Raw genomic sequence first — 21,966 nt, forward strand, 5'->3', positions numbered from 1 at the left:
GGTGGCCTAAAAACAAGAGGCAATTTCAATTTTAAGCCAGGTGGCCAAAAAACAACAACAGGCAGATTCGATTTTAAGCAGGGTGGCCTAAAAACAACAACAGGCAAATTCAATTTTAGGCAGGGTAGGCAAGTATAGCTACGTCATGAGTCTTGATTGGCAGCTGGGGAGTAAGTTATAGTAAGGAACAGTGGTACCCATAGTGGTGAGAGGGGATTCAAGTGTCAGCCTCTATGCAATATGAAGAATTTAACAGATTGCAGAATTACCTTACACGGGAGGCAGCAGAGTCATGCATCCATTGACAACAACTGCGTACCAATACATCAGAAATGCATGTGGCCAGGGACAGTTACTTATTCCAGACGTCGGGAGGGAACGCATTGGAGCGCATCCATGCGCAAACAGGGGCAAACACGGCCTTAGGTGGCCTTCGGTGAGCCGGCTCTTCTGCCTGCCGGCAGATGGGGGTATTTTTGAAATAGACGGTTGCTGACCAACCGAGATGAAGCCCAGCCTCGTTGTGGCGCTACATCACGCCCGACATTTTGTTTTTCTTTAAATGTCGGCGCTGATGCTGGCGCATGGGCCCAGGCTGTACTGGGTAAAAAATGTGCAGGTGGGGGCACAATGGCCTGCTGGATGGGGTAAGATGCTCAGATTATGCGCAGCAGGTATGGGAGGGTGAGGAGGGACCTCAACTGCAGTGTTGATCGTAGCTGCAGTGGATCGGGTCTGCAATGTCGATCAGGCCCTCCGGTGCAGGTAGGTGGGGGCTCCTGCCCTCGCCACCTGGCTGGGGATGAATGCCTGATCAGGGGCAAACAGGGCCTTAGGTGGCCTTCGGTGGGCCAGTTCTTCCGCCTGCCGGCGGATGGGGGTATTTTTGAAATAGATGGTTGCTTAGCAACCGAGATGATGCCCAGCCTTGTTGTGGTGCCGCATTGCGCCCGACATTTTGTTTTTCTTTAAATGTCGGCACTGATGCTGGAGATGCTTTTGATGTACCCCTGGCTGTCACATTCCAGATGAACATGACAGGGGAGGATGGCACCTATAGGCTGTGTCCTCCCAGAGTACACTCGACTATGTGTTTGTTGTGCGATGAGCAGGGAAAATGTGTGTGGAATGACCTCACACATTTTCAGAGGTTGATCTCCCATCATTCATATTCATTTCCACAATTCACAAAATCCCAGTCGAGTTCGCACTCCCCATGCGGATGGTCGAATTCCTCACAGACATACTAAACATACAATACAACCAGCACATATCCATAGACATTACATATCATTAGCATATCTACATAATCTATATGTAAATGTTGAAATGGGTCATTGGGTATAGGGATTGCTCCTTTTACTGTTTTCAAAGTGTGTCCTGCAGTACATTTCTGACACACAATGCAATTCACAATGAACTGTGCCACATGTTCTAGGAGAGTAAGTGAGACCCACTCTTCTGCAATTGTTGCAGCTAGACTGTCTCACGTAATATATGCTGGTTGCTGAAGCTGCTTCAGGCTACTCTCAATAATGCTAGAGGCATTACTGGCTTTCCAGTGCTACACTGCATCCAAATTGCCTCAGTGGGGGATAAAGAACACCCCCACGTTCTCCATGAATCTTGTTCTTCTTGTGGAGCTCAACCTCATACGTTAATTAACAGGACAAGGGACAGCATGGTAAAGCCCTCCTTTACGAACATGCACCGTCCTTCCATTTTATTAATAGCCTCTTTCTCTAAACTAGATATGGGTGGATAATAGGCTGCTTTTTTGTCCTCTATGAGCATTTTATGATTGTTTCGGTCAATGGGAGACATAATACTTCTATAAGCCTATCCAATAGGGATGCATGTTGCACTGGATTTCCATCTGTGTGGAGGAAGGCCCCCTTTTTCCAGCATGACAGACATTCATGCACAGTTGTCATCACTTAGGCGGAGTCAGAGTACACCATCACTTCCTCATCCTCAAAGCTTTTCAGCGCTTTGATGAGCGCCACTAATTTTGCAGCCTGTGCTGAATAATTGGAAGACAACTTCATGCTTGTTACAACCTCAAATTAACCTTCTCTATTGAATTGGACTACTGCTGATCCCATATGACTTTCCCCAGTCGTCTGGTCAATTTCTGAAGAACCATCAATAACAACACAAATAGGTCTGGGATTCCATCTACTGGAAACGAACATGGCCAAATAACCTGTTGCTAGGCAGTTCTCCTTTGAACAAGAGTATTCACAGCATCCCCAGACACCTTAGAGAGGCACAGTTTTCCCTCAATGATGAAGCTGGACTAGGTGAAACATGTGTTTGGGGTTGTGGTTGGTACTCATGTTCAGAGGAGAATTCCCTAGCATTTCGGTGCTGGACTGCCCTTGTGGGTGGGACAAAGACTGATATTCAAATGGATATTTCTCCTCTGTGAAAGGTACAGTGAGCTAAAACGTGGTTGTAGACCCTCCTGAGTGGGCATCTTCCCATAGAACAGGTTATTTGTCCTCATTTGTTCTTGGTAAATGGGCTCCCAGGTCCTTTTGTGCATAAATAAAAACAACATCCCTCCCTCCCAATCGCATTTTCTATAACTTGGGGGATGGCATTATAATTCTCAATATACGGTGTACAATCATGTAGATAGTCACCCTCTCTTACTGGTTCTGCTATAAATGTTGCTGGATTCACTGTCTTACATCTACAACAATTTTAACCACAGTGTTGTGAATAATCACCTTGTACCCCAATGCTCTTGTGTGGTGAATGTACTTTTGGGATCCCTAAAATTACAAATAATGCATGCTCTAAAAATAATGTTATTGAACACTCCATCGTTATACTTGAATCTTTTTCAATTGCAAATGCCGCAGCAGCTAATGATTGCTCACAGGGATAGTGTCCCTTCATTACTCGATCTAAAATCCCACTATAATATGCTAGTGGTTTATGTCCATATCCTAATGTCGTCTTCTGCGTAAGAACTGTTGTCATGACTTCTCCATATAAATGGGAGAATAAATAAAACTCTTCACTATGATCTGGGGTCCCCAACACAGTTGCTGTACAGATTGCTTTTGTCAATTCTTCAAACCCTTCAGTCATCTAATTTTTCCATTTTTTTTGTGCTCTTATCTACTTGTGTTTCTTTAAGTCCTTCTAAAAGTGGTCGATTGTATGATCTCTAATTGAAAACCCAAGCCCTGCAATAATTGCATAGATCTAGAAACCTTTGCATTTCCCTCACTGTTTTGGGTGCTACAGTTATCATGATTGCTTCGGCTCATTCAGGTGTCACTTCATGAGATATGAAATGTCCTATATACAAGGCTTCCTCTTGAAAATATTGTAATTTCTCCTTTCTACCTTGTATCCTTTCTCTGAGAGCATGTTCATGAGTTTAACTGAGTCTTCTCTGAACCTTTCTTCTGTCTTAATGTACACCAAAATGTCATCCACATACTGAATTATTGCACTTTCGGGGTGGACATTACTCAAGTCCAAGTCCATCTGGATGATTCTGTTAAAAATGGAGGGGGACTCACAGTACCCCTGAGGCAAACAAGTATGTTTCAGGCGGATCGTTCTATATAAAAAGGAAGTCAAATCTTGTGAATCTTCATGAAGGGGAATGGAAAAGAATGCATTTTTTAAATCGACAATTGTAAAATATTTGGCTAGAGATGGAATGTTACACAGTATTGTCACAGTATTTGTAACTAAAGGAAACTTAGCTCTGACTATATTATTTAGGGGGCGAAGGTCCTAGATAAATCTCCACGACCCCCCTTTGATTTTTTCACAGAGCACACAGCTGTGTTACGTGATGAGTCTGATGGCACGAATATGCCTTGCTTCATTAAAGTGGAAATGGTCTCAAATATACCTTCATACACCTCTCCAGGCATCTGGTATTGATTTGCTTGTGGCAAAAGAGCTCCTGGTTTTAATTTAATTTTAACTGCCCATATCCCTTTTAATAAACCCACATCACATGGGCTCTTGGTCCACAAAATCTCTGGCACTTTCACTAAGGCTTCCTGAAAGATGTGCGGTATTCTTTTTACCAATGCCATTCTCTGTGGTATTTCTATATTCTCTACTTTAATCTAATAAGTGGTACTTATAAAAAACACAAGTTCATCATCAGAATAGTCATCTCTAAACAGTTCTTTGTCTGTCAAATCTGTCCACCTATTCACTGTTCTCCATCCCCTTCCGTCATCATCTGTCCCATGAAGCATCACTCTTTCTTCTCTGACCACTGCAGCTTCTAATTCTAAAGGAATTATCTGCCCTTCCTCATCATCCATGGGGATTTCCAGCCTGAACAAAAATTAATCAGGTATTCTTAATATTTTACCTGCCATCCTGGGTAACCATGACAATAAAATTGTTTATCCCTAAAAAAATACTTCTGGATCTAAAGGCATTCCTCGTAATGCTTTCTGGCCTGTAAAGACTAGTATAAACTCTCAACATTCATAAAGTGTATCCCTGGAGTAGAGCAAACTATTACTTCATCAGTGAAAGATATTGTCATGTTAAGCTTTGTCATTAAATTTAGTGTCTACTAAAAATGAAAATGTCTTGCCCCTTATCGTCACCTTGACCCTTGGTTCCAATGGGGTTCTGGTGACACTGATAGTACTGAAGACATCAAGTCAGTGGGCCTCACTCCGAGTAGGGCGGTAAGGATTAACAGTCACCGGTAACGAGACCGGTGCCGTTAAACCCTTACCTCCCTACTACGAGTTCCCTTTGCTGGTCCTTCCTTAATGCCTGCTTTTAGCAGGCGTTAAGGACGGGACCCGCAAAGGGACTCCGGGGTCAATAACGGTACCGTAATTTACGGTACCGTTATTGCCACCTTCCCCCTTCCCATTCAGCCCTATGGGGGCTCAAATGGGAATGGGGAATGGCCCCAGTGAATGGGGAATTACCGGTCCCTCCGACCTCGGAATGGACCGGTAATTACTCCATTCACCAGGCCGGAGTTTGGACGAGTTGGGGGGCAGCCATCCTGCAAATAGCGGCGTGGTCACCTCCAAACTCGGAATGAGGCCCAATATGTGGGCTGTCCTATTGTGGATATAAATTCATCCCTGTACCTGTGAAAGGTTTTCTTCCTATCACAGGTACACTCTGCATTTTGGGTGTGGGTGCCTGTTGTGTTCCTGAAGTCATGTTCCATTGTGGCACCATAGCCTGCTGTATTGGTGTTTGCATGGGTCCCTGCTGTGGCTGCCCTTGTCGGAAATGCATTTGCATCAGTGCTAGCTACATTTATTGTGGTTGCGCTGCATGTGTCTGAACATACGTGTGATCTTGGGCACAATATTCTTGTGGTTCTGCATTATATTGTGGAGCATAACCCATCCCGCCTCTTGCAGCTTGTCAATTCTGTTGCATGACTCCGCTGCATGACCTAGCTATATGCCCCATTCTTCCACAATTCCCACATTGCTGTGGCTGCCCACCATTAAATCCTTCTCGTCACCTGAGAGTTTTGAAATCCACCTCGTCCTACTCCTCCAGACCCATTACCTCTTCTTCTTGTACAAAAATGTTACCTGTTCGGATCTGCGGGATATCCAGTGTTATTTTGCTGCCCTGCATGTGTCTCCTGTGTCACCTCTCCTTCATTACTTGTTAATACTGTTCCCTCAATGGATATTTTTTACAATTGCTTCTGAACTAGCTTTGATTCTTCCTGCTTTCTATTCTCTGCTTTCTTCTTATTTTTCTCATGCATTAATTGGCAGTGATGCACGATTGTCATTCGTATTTATAGTCATGGCTTCGCTTCCATTCCCACCTGTCTTTTTCAATTGGCATTGCACTGGCTCAGGCAGCTTTTTACACAAAATGTGGTAAAATAATGCAACAGTTTTATCCCATAGTTCACACATCTCCTGCCACCATCTGTCCTGAATGTCTTGAATAAAAGCAACAGGATCTTCATCCTCACCCATTTTCCTAGTCATAATCGCACCCATAACCGATGTATCGGGATACTACACTATACTACGTCTGCTCTGCAATTATTAAATGGCGCTCCATCAGGTGTCGTGTTTTGTGCTGTCAAATATGCGTATCCTGTCTGCTTCCAAATGCTGTCAGCTCCCTCCTCTAGAATAGCCGCTACCAGTCCTTTTATGTCAGTTATAGCTAACGTCATTCCTGATGTCATCCTTTCTAAATCATAAATCCATTTTCCTGCACCAGAAGTTAAACTCGGTAATTTACACCTTAAATTATTTTTATCCATCTGCAGCCATGGCATTTATTGTGGTCGTCCTCCCCCTTCTCTAATAATGGAAATTGTGAAAATCCTGATTCATAATCATATTTGCCTACACTCCTTGTCTTCATAGCAGAGCTAACCTTGCCCATTTGTTTCCTTTCTGGCATTGGTGTTAATCTACTTACATGTGGGGGGGTATATCCCCTGTACTGCGCGATCGTGCGGGTGATCACTCAACACTGGGTTTTAATTCTGGCGTCCTTTTACGGTCCTCTAAATCTGACCATTTTATCCCTTTTTCTGCACTTGATTGTTTTTAAAACCCTCATGTGCTCTCTCTTTGCGCCCTTTTGTTCTCCTCCCTTTCGTCGTCTGACATCATTATGCCCCAGCTTGTGTGACTGTTGTCTCCTTCCACGTCGTCAAGGTCTAATCTTTTTAAAGACAATGTTCCATACTTGTCTGTTATGAAATCACCTGATCTACCTTTGGTTCCATTTAATAGGGATCCTTCTATATTATCTTGGGTTTCGTACCTTCTTCTGTCCCTCATTTGCCTATATAGTTTGCCAAGCCTTTGCTCTATGTCCTCTGTATCCTGCCGACCAGTCCATGCTGATCGCAGCATTTCTTGCAGCTCCCGATGGGGCCCTCTATTCTTCTCCAATCGTTCTTGTGCATCAATCAGTGCTATGCTCCTATGGCATAACTATTCTATTTCATCGTCGTTTCATCCCCTACTCTTATTAATTTCTTCTTCCCTTCTCCTCAACTCCCCCAATTCATCTACCTCTCACCTTTGTTGCAACCTACATACTGTCATTCTTTGGGCTTCTATCTCTTCCCATTTCTTCTCTTCTAGCCTCTCCTTCTCTTTTCTTTCCTCTTCTCTTCTTTGTTCTTCACTTACACTCTTTGTCCCTCTGATCTTTGTATGCTCTTTCTTCTTCCTTCTCTTTCCTTTCCCACTCTTCTCTCTCCTCCCTTTCTCAAACCTCATCAATGCCCTTACCGTTTAGCTTAAGCAATATATGTCCTCCCATCCATTCACTCTGTACTATCGTCATTTCCTTAACTTTATCTTTTATTCCTTTCTGTTTCCCTGCTTCTTCCCTCATTCATCTGTCTTGCCAGTCCCTTCTATCATGACGCTGTTTATTTTCATCGCATGCTAATATATCGCTGCATTCTCTGCTCTTACTCTCTTCTGCATTATCCTCTCTGCTTTAAGTGGGGGGCGGATACGTTGGATTAACATACCCCGCCGCTGCTTTTAATTCCTTCACAGGGTAAAATCCCTTCTCTACTGTAACTGCGCTCTTCTCTTCATGAGGGAAAGGGGAATGAAAGGAATTTTATACTCCCCTTTATGCTGATTGAGCATCCACTCGCTATAGGCTGGATCTTCCTTCTCACTCAGGTACAATTTCCAAAGTTCTAAAATGGCTAGTGCTTTCTGCAGCTGTTTTCCCTTTTATGTGGCATGTTGTCATATGTCGCAATTCATCTTTTGGCAGCAACCCCTCCTGAGGCCACAGCATGAGTGTCATATTGGTCGTTTCTCTTACACATTCCTAATGATATTTCCTTATTTTTGCTGTGTATCTCGGTAATGTCATACATAAATGGAAAAGAGGTGTATCCCCCAGGACGACAGATTGTTTTAGATCGTCGATACTTACCCATTGGTTTATTCGATTCTTTAATTTATTAAATATATCACACTGATCAATTGTCGCAGACATCATCAATCTCTATTTATAATCCCAATTGTGAAATATTTAACGGCTCACTTTATTTTAAAAATGTATGTGATGATATTTTGTTTCCTCCTTCGTTTACACCTTTTATCAATTTGTATAATATTGTTTTTGTATTATTAGCAAATCAAGAGTCTCTACTTATATATTCCTTCCTGATTGACGTCAATATCATGGTCATCATTTTTCACTCATCTCTTTTAATGTTTTACTATCTTTTATATTCATCAGTCTAGAAACAACAAAAGATTTATATTGACAATTTTATAACCCCATACATGTGCATTTTAAAAATGTTTTTACTGTGTGTGCCTTTCTTTACTATTTTAGTAAATGTATCCCCTCTCTGTGTCACCAAAATCTGGAATTTGATATGCACTCTTCTGCGGACCTTGCCTCAGGAATCTTTAATAACTTAGTGCGTACCCTTCTGCCCCTTGGAATCAGGAATACCAAGGCATTTATTTCTTTTTATAATCTCCCCAAAAATCCTGTTACTTTTTACACTTATTATTTACACCACAATCACTTCCCCTATTTTGCCACTTTCTTTGTTCTACTTACATCCATGACTCAGTTCGACTCTTCCTATATCGACTCTCCCTCAACCGACTAGTCTGCCATTTATCCACAGGGCACCTGCAGGGTCCTGGCAGGAATTTTGTGAAAGAGGGACCTGACAACCAAATCTTCTTCACACATGACTCTGCGCACCGATCCCCACAGGAAAGTCAGTGGTCATCTGCTGTATGGAGGGAGTAGCCGAGCATCCGGGGATCTGGATCTGGCCTAGGTCGACCAGACCGTAACCATCTGCACCACTACCAAATGTGCTCTAGCACCATGAAGCATCTTTTGTGCTAGATGGAATTACAATAATAGATCTTAGACCAAATAATCAGACAGACTCAAAGAGTCATGGCAAAGTACTACATTAGTCTCATTTTAATAAAGCAGGGTCAACTGGCAGAAATCGGACTGATGCTTGCACACTCACAGCCAAGTTTGCTTACATTGAGGTCTTATACCTCAATATGCATCATCTATGATGTAATTCTATGTGACAAAATACAAAACCTATCGAGGGAAGGGAATGGTGAAGGAAACATATCTACCTATAGAATATATAAGGATCAGTGCTTCATTGGCTACCTCTTGTCTTCAGGGCACACTTTGAACTACCTCTAAACACATATAGTACTCATTAGAGCAGACAAAGCATCAGTGGATTGGCTCCTGGAATACTATATGTGAGGTTGTCCCCCAACCCCACTTATTGCTTGGCATATTATCCCAACCTTGGACGTTTAGCTCCTTAGCAGCACATACAAGAAACAAAACCTAGGTGTTTGAACCCTGTCAGACTACTCCCCATATTTCCAATTAGTCTATCATCTGTCATTGGTACCAAAGTCTTCCGTTTGTAGTTGACCTTGCTGCTGCACACTGTCCTGATACATTCAAGGGAGTGTGAGCAGACCGCTATCTTAGCTTAAGGCTCTAATGAATAGCCTTTGTTTTCAACTTCTGAGTCACGTGCGAAAAGACCACGAATGTGTCAATTTCAGCATTCCATTTAATGCTATTTGATTTAATTTTGCAGGGTGCTGTTGCTCCTCCTGGCATCTAGAGACTTGTCACTCTATCTCGGTATCAGGTAATATTATCCCCACCAATAATATCGCTATATATATGGTTGTCGGGAACGGCCATAGGTGATATTATTAGTGGGGATCATTTTTGGGGTAAATGGGAGAAGAGGTTGTAGGGGTGTCCCATGCTCCCTTTAAAATAATATGAGGTTGGGGGGGGTCCCCCGCAGGTTTAATGGGTTAATATCACTGCAAGAATATGGCAGCATTCATGTATGGCAATATTGTTGCGTAGTTATTAACACATGGAACCTCTGTCTCATATGAATTTTATACACTTTTAATTGACGAGCAGTTTGGCTCTCACCTATGTTTATGTCTTCTTCCATCTATAAAGAATGTTCAACATTCAGAGATTATCCATGTACTCCCTTTGTGCTTTGCACTTATCCCCCAAAATAGTATCTTCGCTCTGGGCCAACCTTGACTTATCGTCACATCTGCTCACGGGGCTGTTTTTCTGCATCTCCCGATTCTTAAAGCCATAGCCTATCTCGGAGGAAGCTTGGTTAAATTCACCGTGAGCTGTCGTCCATTTTCCTAATGTGTCCGTCCTTTCCACGTTATATATTCCTCTATAGCAAGCTTCTACACATTGTATTTCTACCTTGCATTACTGCATATTTACAGTTATTGGTCAGTAAGTTACTTCATTTTCTTTAGATCCATGATTACTTTAACTTTTGGTTCATGTTACTCATGGCGCTTTAGTTACATTGTTACTTATTATCTTCATATCGTTTCAACATAGGTTCATATATCTTCTTCATGACAACACTTTGTTCTTGTCAGATTTGACTTTAATGCCCGTACATCATGTCCACAGATGCCTTGTGACATCTTTGCAGGCAACATCCTTCCATGTAGCTTTCTTCCATGCAAACTCCATCCACACTTTCAGTGCAAGGGTATATTCTGTATGGCTGTCTGAGTGCATAACATCTCTCATACACTCGATTCAGTATAGGAACGATGCAGAGGGTCCCATCTATGGCTTTTACTTTGGCTGTTCCAATATGACACTGGTGAGGGTGGCGGGAACTGGCAAGAAAACGTTTACCTGCTCCTCGACAGCTCTCTTTCTCTCAGCCCAGTGAAATCTTCTTACTACCCTGGAACTTGTTTTTTTCCTCCGAGTTTTCCTTTTTCCTTTTCCTTTTTACACGTTTGTTTAAAGATATTCTGATGTATCCTGTTATACAAGGTGGTGCATTACAAAACACAGAAATAAATGAAAACAGACAACATTTAATTGGAAATAGAACCCAAAGGGTTCAAAGAGAAGGGAAGAAATGTGTTGGGAAGAGAATGAGAAGGGTACAAGGAGCAATGAACATAGGCACAGGTTGAAAGAACTAGAGGGAGAGATAGAGATTTATCGGGAAGAGGAAGAGGAGGGTACCGCCTAGGAGAAGCAAGTGAGAGGGGCCAGCTGGGAAGTGACAAGGATAGATCACAAAGATAGTGAGGTAACACTAGGGAGAGAGATTGTGGGAAAGGTGACTGAGAAGGATAGTATGAGGTTGAATGGATGATAGAAACAAATAGAGACAGTGGAGACGACTTGTAGCAAGAGAGATCATCAAGAGAAAGAGAATTGGTAGAACATAAGAGTGAAGGAGTCCAATAAAAGAAAGGAAGTACTTGGGAGAAAGAAGATGATAGACATTGGCAGAGGAGTGGGAAGGAAACCAAAGAACAGGAGCGGTGGGGGCGGGGGGTAGACATTTGCACCCAGAAAGTAAAGAAGAAGAGAATACCAGAAATAACAAGAAGCATAGGGAGACTTCTGAGGACCATTTGGGTCTCAGGGAGAGAACAAATCGGGAAGATATTCAAAAGGGTGACATTGCACCAGAGAGCATTAAGGAGAAAGTGGGAAGAGCTGGGCGAAGAAATGCAGGCCCATGAGGAAATACGAATGGTAGAAGTGGGCACTTAGGAATAAGGCTGCGCTTCTCCATCAAATCAGGGCCAGCAAGACCTCTTGATAAGCGAAACCCTGAGTGAACAAACTGGGAGGATGCAAAGCTCGGGCAGACCATGGAAGTACCAGTCGACTCAAGCGCTGTGAGAGTCCCGAAGAGGACAAGAAGCAAGTCAGAGATGCAAACCACCCTCCTTAATGCACAACAGGAGGCAAGGAGACAGACTCTTGAAAATACATCTATAAGATACTTTTGCTTGGACACTGGATGATTCTTTATTGCACTTTAAGGATTTTTATTTTTTCGAACTTTGAGAACTTTGTTTTAGACTCTTCGCACACCAGAAATTCCATCAAGGAAACCCCTTGGCACAGAAAGCGAAGTCCCTATTTTTGTAAATTCTTGAAGGAAACACGTTGGCCATTTCCTCATGTTAGGACGTATGCAACATTATGTGGCACTTTACTTTTGGCTACAAATTGTATCCTGCCACTTTTAATTACATTTGTACAGCATTGTTGTGCTTTTTGTATAACTGGAAATAAATACTTTAAAAATGTATCTACTTCATCTCGATTTCTTGTAAAGTAAGTGACGTGGTGGTGAGAACATACCGCGGGCCTGACACAGTACACTAGTGGCCTGATTGCTGAATTTGTGACTCTGAAATTGCAATTGCGATACAGCGGAGAGTCAACAGCTACACTAATTGTTAAATAACAGTGGTCAGTTGCAACCTACTATAAATGAAGAACAGGATCAAATAACCCAAATAGCCAAAGAAAGGAACATGCAGATGCAAGAAAAAATCAACACACATGCTTACAATACACAGGTAGTTAAACAAAAATGTCTGCCGAGTAAAGGTACATAATTAACTAGCTGGATGTCTAAGAGACTGTAAATAAAGGGTATGCATGCAAGTGTGAACAAGAATGCCTACATAAAGATTACAACATTAATGTGGTTTGATCTGTTGAACAACCATGGTGTAGTTATGCTAAATGGCAGGTTTAAGGAACACATCCTAGGGCTTCTAATAACACAGTCTCTAAGTTTGTCAAATGATTTATTAGCACTGGTAGTTTCTGTCATATTAGTGAACTGTATATACTGAACTGGGGTAAAAGTGACTACTTCTCTATTATTGTTAGGTGAACCTCTAGCACTCAGGGTAGGTCAATAACATGATCAGGATGAACCTGTGGCTCGTGTAAACCAGGCTAACCACATGAAATGGAATGCACCAAATCTGAGTCATGAAAATTAATTTGTTAAAAGGCAAGGAGCTTCTTGAATACAATCAGATGTACCAGCAAGACATGACCTTGAGGGTGCGACATAGTATTAGTATCAATGCAGATTTGCACACTGTCTACCAATAAGAAATGTTGATACAATGTGTGATGGATTGTGTCAAAGTGTTTAGATATTGCACTGATAGGATCGCTTTGACAAACAGGATTAGAGACCCCAAGGTTCAACTTGCTAAAAAGGATTTAAGAAAAGATTTAAGAAAGATACTTAAGTGTTGTAATGAAACGAGAGATAAAGGCCTTATGTAAAAAAATGGCTGAAGGCTTATTGGTCATTACGTAGGACAAATTGCTGGCAACACTTTATTGAAGTATTAAACGCAAATTGTACTAGAAGGTTCTGGATGATGGTAAATGGTGAGAACACAGGGCTTAAGCTAGTGCAGGGGGCGCCATACGTCTCTGTGGCATCATCCATATTAAGTGTACAATAGGCACTTAGCCTGTGGATTACTCTCTTCTTGACCTGAGTTGTTTTAGATGGATGCATAAAGGGAACATAGCTAACATAATCAAGTTCCATCACTAACTCTAGAGCCCCGGGCCCAGATGGTGCGTGCAATAAACTGCTGAAGGATAATATAGAAGTCTGGCCTGCTATTCTCTACATATTGTTTAAGAACATCAGCACAATGGGCCAAATTCCTCATAGTTGGAGGCGCAGTATTATCATTCTGGTTTAACAGCGTGCACCACAAATTGAGCCCACAAGTTATTGGTTATTATTGGTTATTAGCAATGCTCGACGCCCCTGCTACAATATTCAGTAGGGTCCTTCTCTCTGGATTACCAGAATGGTCTAATAATAGCACAATGATCCCTATTAATCAAACCGAGTTCTTCAGGGGACAATCTACGCTCATGGCATGGGTAACAGTATTTTAGCAGGCAAGAACTAATGGCAACGGATGGTTTACTCAGCATTTGTGGATTTAGTACCGCATTTGATACTGTGACTCGAAACAGGTTGTGGCAAAAAAAAACATCATAATTGCAGAATACCTCCTGGATTGTGATTATCGCTTGGCATTACAATACTAAAGTGAGGGTTATATATTCTCTCGATGGAAAACTTTCTGACCATATTCATATGTACTGAAGACATAAACAGGGTTGTATCCTTGCACGTACCCTCTTTAATCCCTACTTGGCTGAATTGACTGCTGCTCTTGACAGCTCTAGTGCCTATCGACCCACACTGGGCACCGGGAGGTTAAAATGGCTTGGCAATACTACCCCAAGTGGATTACAGTGTCAGCTGGGCTCCCTTGGAAAATATGCTTACGAAAATCAGCTTATAATTAATGTTGCTAAAACTATGATATTATGTTTTAGGGAAAAGAGCAAGAAAGGTTTAAGATATAACTGGACATTAAATGGCAGTGCGTTTGAGGCTGTTCATCCGTACAAGTATTTGGAGGTACTGATATATTATAACTTGACATGGCTACAACAGACTGAGAACACGTGGCAAACACTAAAACACTTAACAGCAGTCACATTATCCTTCGCCAATCGCAACTCAGGGTATTCAGTAAAAGCACTGAGAGAGATATACCTGAGTAAAATTATGCCCACTGTACTATACAGCACTGACATATGGTCATCTTGTAAACAGAAAGACCATACCACAATGGAATGCAATTGCCCTAGAACTTGTGTGTTTGACTGGATATCTATACTCTGGACTGGTGGACAGATCCATAGAAGGCCACCCTAAGTATAGTGAATAGGGGACAACACCTGGGAGTTTAGCCAAACCAATCAAGGTAGAATGGAGAGTGGCCAAGGCTAAGTCCCAGGTGTGAGTGGGTGTGGTAAGCGGTTCACGATGAGTTCACACAGTAGGTAGTCATGGATTACACTTAGAGAATAAGTTATCAAAACACTATATAAGGCTGAAAATACACTATGAAAATGACTAAGAGCAGGTGATACTATCACACAACAATAATAGTAGAATAAGTATATACAATCACAGTAGTCAGTGGCTAATAATCAATTCACCCACCTGGAAGGGAAGTAATTGACATATGCACACAACCCAAAGGATTATTAATCCTCACTTAGTCCAGCCCTAAATTATGTGGGCCTTTTTTGCCTAAATGTTCACAAAGTTTTCCAAGAGTTTAGGAGCTGGGAACAAATTAGGGAGAGGGTCCTGTGGATGTGAGAGGGGTTCCAAAAGTCAGACGATGTTGTATTCTAGTGAATGAGACTGTTCCCAGCTTTTGGAGGGCTTAGAACACTTTTAAAGGGATGGAGACAAGGGTGTAGGTAAGTACTGGTGTAAACTACCCTGTACTCTGAATTTTCATCAGACTTCACAGGTCGATGGAGGGGCACCAGAGGTCAGTTTTCCTGCCGCTGGTTCCATCCGAAGAAGCCCAAAAGCTGTACAAGAAGAGTTCTGGTCGGGTACAGGAGCTTAGTGCAACCTCTTCTTGATGAACAATGCATAAGGCACCAGACACAGAAAAACCAGTTTCGATGATGGTACCATTTCACAGCAACCACAGGGGACACATATGTTGTGGACGAAGTCTGCCCTCCATCCCGGGCCACGTTGATGCTAGGATGCCAAAACTTAGCAGGATGGACTCTCGCAGGACGTGCTGAAGATCCTTTGAGTTTCAGGTTGAAACTCAGAACAACATTGCTTCTACCGTGGTAGCCCAATCTGGAGCTGGTCAGTCCACTGGATGGCCCAGGAACACCTCTGAGGGCTCCAACCTGCTGGGTTACCAGAAGACAATGAGAATGGTTGTGTCCACCACTCCAACGGTCGAAGCACCACCAAAGGACTTCTAAATATCACTAGCCAGACGGGCTCCAAAGGGGACTGCAGCAAAAGTTGGTTGCCAGGCCTTCTCAGGATCGGTCCATGGGTCTTCTAAAGTCTTCATGAATATGCAGAATACTTAACTCCTTGCAGGATCTCTGGGGAAATGTCTGCATGACTCCTCTTCTTATGGAAAAACTGAGGTGAGCACAAAAACGCAGCCCAACCAAGGAAGATCTGCCCCTCACTTACACCCCAGCAGTGGTCAAATAGGGGATGGGTGGAACTCATGCATATACAATATGCATATGCAATATACATACTGAAACCAGTTTGTGTATTGGGACCAGCCAGTCCCAGCCCACTTCCTGTCTTCCACACACACAGACCCTGCACTAGCCTACAAAAAGGACAGCTTTCCCAGGTAAAGGCATGCCCATAAATGGATTTTCCCGACCTGAGAAAGTAGGAAGAGGCACAAAGGACAAGATGGCCAAAGAACAAACAAAAAACCTCATAGCACAGCAATGTTAGGACATTAGCCACGGTTAGTAGCCAAAAGCAGTAAAGACGAGAGAGCTAAAATGAAATACAGTAGAAATATGGAAAAAGTAACTGCTGCTACCAGTTTGTCTTTAGCCACATCTTAGGCAAGCAAAAAATCCCATTGAGTGTAGTATATGGTCATACAATAGAAACCCATTGCACTGCATTGTCAGAAGCATTTTGCAATGTTGGAAGGTTACCCATACAGGCAACACAGGCAAAAGACGGGTCCGTTTCCCCATAACATACCAGCAAAAGGGCAGAAAAATGAAGCTGAAGGCTTCACTTTATTGCAAAAAGTCAGGAAAAAGTACAAAAACAAAAGCAAAACGTTTGGGTTACATAGAACATGCGGGAAAAGTTGTTCAAAGAGAAAATGTTCCTAACATTCTGTGGAATACCTAAGAGCAGAACGAACTCTACCCTCTGTGACCTCTTTGCTAATGCAACACAGATACATGTTGGTCAGAAAGTAGCCACAATACATACAGGAGTTCCCCAATCCAGGACTCAGAAGACATTACTTGAGTATTTACTTTAATATGGCAGAGTCTGCTTGATTGAAAATAGATAGATCTGTGAGAACCTGTCGCCTGTGTAGACCGGACTCTGTGGAGAGCACAAGACACCTGATGACTGAGTGTAGATCCCGCAATGCACTCTGAAGGAAACACCTATTGGCTTATGGGGCAGCAAGACTACGAATACCAATCCCATATTGCTCTGGACCAGCTTCATGACAAGCAATGATATTTCTATTATATACTACTTACTCTGGACGGATATAGAAAAGCACCTACGCTTCATGGAGCTGGTGGAGCAGTGAAATGACAATGAGGATGTTCTGATTAGCATGCTAATATAATGTGTCCTATATTGGCGGCTTCAAGTAGTATGTGATTAAATGCTATGATTGGTTGCAATACAGAATTTAGAGTCACTATTGTATGTGGCAGTTGGGGAAGTTGAAGGATGCTTGTACTGTATTAATTAAGGCACCGGGGTATTATTTGTGTAGAATGTCTTTACTTCAAGTTGATGTAACGCAACTCCAGGATTTCATTATTTTAACATTCATATTCTTGGAACATAATTTTAATTGTATGTGTTGTAGTATGTGTATGAAAGGTCATAATATTATAACAATTTGTTTTAAAACAAGTATTACAAAACCAAATAGAGTTACTGGGCTGTGGGAATAAAACAAATTTGTCTAACCAGGGCAGTCTTCATGAATGAGGAGAGGAACTAGTTCAATGCAAGCGACAAATGGTTCTTGACATGGAATCAAATTTTTGAGACAGGAAATGAAAGGAAAACCATTGTATTTTCAGAACAGATGGCCAGAACTCAGAGAGAAACAGGCACCATAGAAGGGAAAGTCATTCACCTGCACCTGATATGGTCTCCCCAGTGCCCAAATATTTTTTGAGTAATGCTTGTCGATCTGATAAGCTATGTCCCAGTCAAGCTATGGAGTGTGTAAGGGATACTTTTCCTCATCCACAAACAAACCTAGACAGAAGAAAAGAGGTGGTTCCCCATTATAAACAGAAGAAAACCTCAACCTACAGGCGAGGGGATGGAGCGACCAATTTAGTATGTCAGGAGAGGACAGGAGGGAACATTGAAATATTCCTAAACAGAGAATCAGTGAAGAAATGTACAAAAAAGTGTTAAAGCAGCAAGAGTTACAACCCCTGATACAGCTAAGAGACCATTAGGTAACTATAAACTGACAAAGCAGATTGGTTGGTTGAAAGCTTGGTGCATGCAGTTTGTTTTTTTAATATTCACATTGTTTGACTTGTTACCTCATTAAAGTGTTGGGGTTGGTGTTTGTCCCTTCTTGCCCATTGAGAGTTTACCAGCTATCTATACATTATATGTTTCCAGCATGATGGGCACCCTGGGCGGCCGCGTGCTGACCTTGAGTGCCCCCGCAGACACTAGTACATGGAGTATGGGCAACAGCATTAGATCCAGATGCACTCCTCTAGACTTGAAGGCCTTCCCTTATAACACAGTGGGGCCTGAGGGGTCTGTGCGGCATTACACCGGGAGATCTGCCCCTGTTTGCAATGGGGCCTGTCTCAAATTATACTGTGGATGGCGGTGGGTCAGTAACAACAATACTCATAAGGTGGAAGACGGCGAACTAGGTGGAGTTGGGTCCTTTTAATCTTGGTAAGAGTGAGAGGTTGAGGGCCCATTCTGTAGTGGCCTGATGCTTTACATGCATTAAAGTGGGTGTTTAGGGGAGGATGGGGTGTCTATGGTGGGAATGGAGGAGTGGGACGAGTTGATCTTGGTGACTGCATCATTACATCAGGGATGGCTAATTCGTTTTATTGCTACATGTCTCTCAGATATATCCTGGCACATGTCCTTCCTTCTCTGCATTCACTTATGTTACACCTCTTGTGCTTGCCCCTTCCCCTGATGCCCTCTCTCCCTTTCCTTGCTTTCTTCTTTTCATCTGGCCCTTCATTCGCCTATGTTACCTTCCTATGCGTGTCCCTTTCCCTTGATGGCCACTTTCTCATGCTGTTCACACTTTTCTCTTCATCTGGCTCCTCTCACTCCTTCTCTCATTAACCCTCTCCAGTTCTCTGGTGTTCTTATTGTTACACATCAAAAAACTAGAGCTAACATTTGAAGAATATAAATGAGCTGGAAATGGGCCTTCGATGGGGACTGGCTTGAGTGTAGCACTGCCAGAGATTTTGTTAATGTTAAATGTTAAAGGTATTTATATTACGCACCGTCACCAACGGAGTTGGTCCCCTGGGGCTCTGGCGGATCTGTAAACAAGAAGGTGGTGGGGGGGTTTGGTTAGTCAGGAGTAGGAGAGTGAGAGAGCTTGTGTGCTGTTGGCGACCTCAGCTCGGTGTACACTATGTGCTGCGCTTTGGTGTTAGTATCGTTCCAGGGCGCGACCACGTGTGTTGTTAGTGTTGTTTATGTGTTGTTAGTTTGTTGTTGATGCGGTGTGGTGAAGTGCATACGGTTTGCTGGGCAAGAGTAGGTTGTGTGAGTTTTCGGCGAGTTAGGTATGCAGCGATTTGAAGGTAGGGTTAGTGGGGTGAGAACCCTGGTTGTGGCACATCTTATTCGGGCTAAAACGTTATTACTACCGGTGGGAATAGTTGCTACTATTCTTTCTTGACAGTCTGGTTGTGGAGGTTTTTTTTTCCGCAGCGCACTCCCTGTTGTATTCTGTATTTCTGTGCTTGGTGAGAGAAAGAGGATCCTCCGAGTTTTCTACTGTTGTAGGGTTTCGGTTCGAGGCAGACGTCGTTGCTTGATCTGAGGGTCTTGTAGGAGATGATGTAGACTGCACCACGGCTAGAGATAGCACATTATATGATTCTGCTTGAGGTGATGCAGAAAGCACTAGAGATGATGTAGAAAACTCTTCTGCATGAGATTAAAGTACACCACAGTTCACTGTTGGAGAAGAGGTATAAAAATACCATACACTACGTGGCACTTCTGCAGGTAGTGTAGAGTGCAACTGCACTCATCCCTGTTACTGGCTTAGCATACGTCTGTGCTCAGGGTGATGGTGTGACATGCATCACCCACTAATTCCCGGATAACGCCTAGGATTGCAGCACTCCTCACTGCTAGAGAGGGCAATATACTGTACCCCTCTTTACTTTTCAGGATGGCGTAGAGTGACTGCAGTCATATGCTCCAGATAGCATCAAATGTGATACTAGGCTTTCCTGTGGATGACGGGGCTGCCCCAGAGTTTTCTTTTGATTCAAGGTGTATAATGTCGCACTTCTCACTGCCGAAGACAAGACAGAGCAAGGTCATTGACAGCAAATGGCACAGATGCTCGTTAGTGAATAATGTGCAAGCAAAAACCTTTCTCTTCTCAGTGCGTTTTGCAGACTTAACACATGCGCGCTTTCCTCACACTTGGCTAAAAATGTCTCTGTCTGGCTTTCTAGAATAAACCTCAACCTTCTGCTGAGTCATATGATCTGTTTATTGGGAAGGAATAGTTTAATTTTTTTTTTTTTTTTTTTTTTTTTTATTGTTTGATCAAAAAAAAAGATTTTACAATACGGACTGTGAGTTCTGTCAACATCGGTGTCATCAGAGAGCTTTGCCAGGGTTTGCGCTCTTTTGTTGTTAAGTTCGTTGTTAGATTCGCGCAGTAGACTATGTTTTGCAACGTCCGTTTTGTCTGGTTCGGTAGTCTATTGCTTGTCATTTTTATTTAGTAGATTGCTTTCGATGTATCGGACCATTTGTGCCAATGCAATTTGCCATGCAGTTCTTTCTCCTCCTATTAGTCGCGCCCACCATGTCGCTTCTTCTGCCAAAATGTCAAATCCTGCCATGGGTGCAAGATAGTGTGTTCTGATGCTGGCTGTAGCCCAGCAGCTCATGATTAAGTGCCTTAGAGTTTCTTTTGGGGGGTCAGAATTGGTTGTGCAGAAGCGGCATCCATTTGTTGTAGCTTGTCCACGGATGTGTAGGATCTCCCTTGTTTTATACAGGTTTAGCCGAGCACGCAGGATTGCGGTTCGTGTGTATTTACTTGGGCATTGGATGACATATCTTTGTAACTCAATCCTTTTTTGAGTGTTCCCTGGGAGATGCGACGTGAGTTTCAGTTTAGATGCGTTATCTATTGTCATGGCCCAGTCATTGTCTTTTAGTTTTTTTAATATTTTGCATGGATTGCTCATGAGCTCATGATCTTCGCATGCAATACTCCTCATGATTAATTGATTTTTAACTTGCCAATCGTTTAGCATTTTACATTTTCTGCTGATCATTTCGCGTTTTATTAGCTTGAAAGCTTCATTGTTGTGTGCAAGTAGACATTTTCTGTACAGCATGAGGGAGTTGCAGAGAACTGTACATTCTAACGATAGTAGACTCAGCTCACGCCTGATTGCTGACCCTGATACTGACCGTGGCAGATGTAGTACAGTGCGCCAAAACAGCGCTTCCAATTTGGCCCATAAACTTGTTGGCAAGGTGGGCATCGCTTCTGCGCCATACGTAATTGACGGTACCACTTTCATTTTATAGAAATTGATGGTTGGTACTAGCGAGAATTTTCCAAATTTGCCATCCACAAATTTGGCTTGGGCAGCTAGTTTCTTAGTCTTTGCATAAAGTTCTGTCTGCATAGCTGTTTCCTTTTGAGAGCTGTCCATTAGTACTCCTAGGTATTTGCATTGCGCAACGATCTCAAGCTCGATGTCACCCAAATGCCATTTAAACTTTTTTCTTTGTTGATTTCTATTGTTATTGGTGTTTTGGAGAATCATGACTTTGGTTTTGCTCGTATTTATTTCTAAGTGGTTTTTTGTGGCATAGATTTGTAACGCGTCGAGTTTACGCTGCAGACCTATTTCTGTCTGATCAAATATGGTTAGGTCGTCGGCGTACAGAAGGTGTCCGATCTTCATTTGGCCCAGCTTTGGCGGAAATGCTCTGGTTGTTTCGTTTATACAGTTAATGTCGCCAATATAAGTCAGGAAGAGTGCAGAAGCTAGCGGGCATCCTTGTTTTACACCTCGAGTGCTATGAATTTCGTCTGATAGCAGTCCATTATGATTCAGACGCACTTTCATTGAGGTGTCACAATGTAATGCTTGGATTGGGGCTAATAACTCCTCGGGACATTGCCACGCTTTTAATTTGTCCCATAGTATTGATCTTTCCACTCGGTCAAAGGCTTGAGTGAAGTCAATGTATACAGCATA

Source organism: Ambystoma mexicanum, chromosome 9 (assembly GCF_040938575.1).
Source record: "Ambystoma mexicanum isolate Mex_15411 chromosome 9, UKY_AmexF1_1, whole genome shotgun sequence".
In the NCBI taxonomy this organism is placed as follows: Eukaryota; Metazoa; Chordata; class Amphibia; order Caudata; family Ambystomatidae; genus Ambystoma; species Ambystoma mexicanum.